Below are 3,535 nucleotides of genomic sequence, written 5' to 3'. Positions count from 1 at the left end.
ATTTTGTAGAGCTTGATTATGATAGTCTCAGTGAATTTCTTTTGAGGTCTATCCTTCCTGGGGTTCATTGAGCTTTTTGAATGTTTATCTTTTCACTTTTCAGGATGTTAGAGAAATTTTCTTCCAGAAGTTCTTCAACAACTCTTCTGTGGACTTGTGTGAGTCTTCCTGTTCTGGAATGCTGATAATTTTTAAGTTATTCCTCTTCATATTGTCCAACATGAATCTTAACCTTCTTCAGATTTTTTTTTAACTTTTTTTTTCTGCTTGCTCTTCTATCTTAGTGGTATAGAGAGATTTTTCCTCCAGTTCACTAGTTCTGCCTTCCATCTCTTCAATTATAGTCCTTTGCCCTTCCAGTGCATTGTCTATTACTAATATTCTATTATTAATCATTTGAACCTCTTTCTCTAGGTTTTGAATTGTTTCCAGTGCTGTATCTATCTGATCTGATTGTTTTGGTAGTGCTTTCCTGACTTCTTCCTTAATTTTCTCAACTCCATTTTAAAATGTTTTGAAACATTTTATAATCATTTTTCTGAATTCCTTCTTAGGCATTTCCAAGGCCTACCTTCCTTCCAGAATGGATCCTAGGTCAACATCTAGGTCATTTGTCTCAGACATTTTATCTTATTTCTAGACACGTGCTGATATGGTCATCTGTATTTTATTTATTTATTTTTGCTTCTTGGACATGTTTAGTGTTAATCTGCGGCATTTATAATTAATTGAGTGTGTATTTTGGTATTTTTTTATGCTTCCTGATTGCCTCCAGGTAGATGTGATCAGGCAGTGCAATTCCCTTTTCACTCTTCTTTCTTAATTCAGAGTAACTTTTGCAGGTGTTCTCTGCCTCCCTTGGTGTATAGCAGTTTTTATTGGTTCTTCTCTGGATTGTGAGGCTTTATAAGGTGTGATTGTATCTTCACTATATGGCAGCATTTTCTGTCTCTTCTTGGGTAATATAGGGAGAGAAAGAGCCTCCTATTGGTAAAGAGGGAGCAAAAACAAAATACAACAGAAAAACAAAACAAAGAACAGCAACAGCAAACAAAAAAACCAAGGGGGGTGGGGAACAAATCTAAAAACCAAAAAATAAAACAACAACAAAAAAAAACAAAACAGATTGGATACTGTAGTCTATAATCAAGAAAATAGTAGAGGAGATAGAAAAGAAGAAGAAGAAAAAGAGAATCCTAATATGAGTATAACTTTAATGTCCTCTTTCAGCTTCTTGCCTTCAAGTCCATCTGATAAATTTCAAGATGCCACTGTTGGTTGTTATGCTGTATCTCATGATTTAATTTTTGGCCTGTTTTGTTTTCAAATTATCTTTGTTTTCAAACTCTCCTTTTTTACACCCTCTGTTCTGGCCTTTCCCCTAATTTTTCACGTTTTGAGCTGCCTGGCCCTTTAAATGCTCAGAGTGTCTGTGTGCATGCATGGCAGAAGAACCCACAAGTGGTGGGGGTAAGGGGTGTCCAAATTCTCAGACACTCCCTCTAGTTACCAGAATGGAGGTTTGCAGACAATGAGGGGCCAATGAACAGATATAAAAAGGAAAAAAAAATCAGAATAAAGAAAACCCAATAAATATATTATCTACCTTTACTCCATGTTTCCCACGACCCTATTTCATGGTGGGTCTGTTTGCTTCCCCAATTGGTCTTGCCATTTGGTCTCACCCAAGTTGTTGGCTCCAGGAGAGTAAGACCGGTAGATCCTAAAGTATAAGATCCCTTACTTTTGCTACAACTTCCACTAGCTGTAAGACTTCATACTTTAAAAATATTCCTACCTATGTGGTTCAGAGTTTTGGAGCTCTCCCCTGAACCTGCTTCGTCTGGTATTCTATGATATTTCTCACTATATCTTCACTGCACCTCTACCCTATCTGCCATCAAGCCCCACCTCCTCCCTGTTTTCAATTGGGATATTTGTCTTTTTCTTGTAGAGGTGTTGTAGTCTCCTATGGAGCTCTGGTAGCAAAGTGGTTATGAATCGGGCTGAGAGCTGCAAGGTCAGCAGTTAGAAACTACCAGCTGTTCCGCAGGAGAAAGATGAGGCGTTCTACTCCGTAAAGATTTACATCCTCGAAAACCCTATGCAGGGTTGCTATGAGTTGGAACTGACTCCACGGCACATAACAACAACAACATATATTTTAGAAACAAATCTCTTGTCTGATATGTCATTGCAAAAGATTTTTTTCCATTCTGTGGGTTCCCTTTTTACTCTTTTGAGGAAGTTTTTTGATGCACATAAATTTTTAATTTTTAGTATGGCCCAATCATCAAGTTTGTTTACTTTTGTTTGTGTACTTTTCAAAATGTTTGGTAGTCTGTGTATTCCCTGAATTAGAGCCCTCACATTTGTCCCTATTTTTTCATTCATGGCCTTCATAATCCTGGGATTTACATTTAGGTCCTTAATCCATAATGAGTTGGGTTTTATATAAGGTGTGAGGTAAAGGTCTTGTTTCAATCTTTTACATATCGCTTTCTAGTTCTGCTAGCACCATCTGTTGAAGAGACTATCACCTCCCCATACGATATACTTAGGCACTTTGTTGAAAATCAGTTGGCTGTTTGTGGATGGATTAATGTCTGGATTCTCAATTCTGTTCCATTGATCAATGTATCTTTTATTGTACCAGTACCAAGCTGTTTTGACCACTGTAGCTGTGTAATAAATTTTGAAATTGGAAGTGAGGGTTTTCTAACCTTATTCTTCTTCTTAAGCAGTGCTTTGTTTATCCTGGGTCTCTTTCCTTTCCATATAAAGTTTGTAGTTTTTTTTTTGTTTTGTTTTGTTTTGTTTTTTTCCCATCTCTTTGAAGAATTTGTTGGACTCTGGATTGGAATTGCATTATATGTGTAAATTGCTTTGGTCAGTATTGACATTTTCCCAAGTTAAGTCTTCCTATCCAGGAGCATGGTACATTCTTCCATTTTTTTAGGTCTCTTTTGGTTTCTTGTAGTAGTGTTTTATAGTTTTCTTTGTCTAGGTCCTTTGAATTGCTACAATTTGATGAACTTGATCTTTATATATGAATGTAGTAGCTCAAAATACCAAGTGAGATGGAAGGAGTCTTCACATTAAGGGGTAATCTAAATAAATGAAGAACTATATAATGTGCATCTCCTATATGACACTGTAGGATAAGTACTGGACTACAAACCACAAGGTCAGCAGTTCAAACCCACTAGCTGCTCCTCTGAAACCCTGTGTAGGGTTTGGATCAGTTAGAATCAACTCCATGGCATTTAACAACAACAACAACACACAATGTACATGTATTAGAAGACTTGATATTCTTAAGATGTCAAATTTTTGTCAAATTGATGAATATTTTCAATGCAGCCTGTGCTATTTAAGGTTTAGTGTCTACTTGACAGGGCCAGGTTCTCAGTAGTTTGTCAGTTGAGACATTGTCATCTTTCATGATGAAATCTAATAAATGTAATAAACTCCATGATGAGATCTGTCATGAGCATCCAATCAATTCAAAGGAAGTTTCCTAGGGATTATGGCT

This window comes from Chrysochloris asiatica, unplaced genomic scaffold (assembly GCF_000296735.1).
Source record: "Chrysochloris asiatica unplaced genomic scaffold, ChrAsi1.0 scaffold00204, whole genome shotgun sequence".
Classification (NCBI taxonomy): Eukaryota; Metazoa; Chordata; class Mammalia; order Afrosoricida; family Chrysochloridae; genus Chrysochloris; species Chrysochloris asiatica.
Note: the sequence above shows the minus strand (reverse complement) of the source record.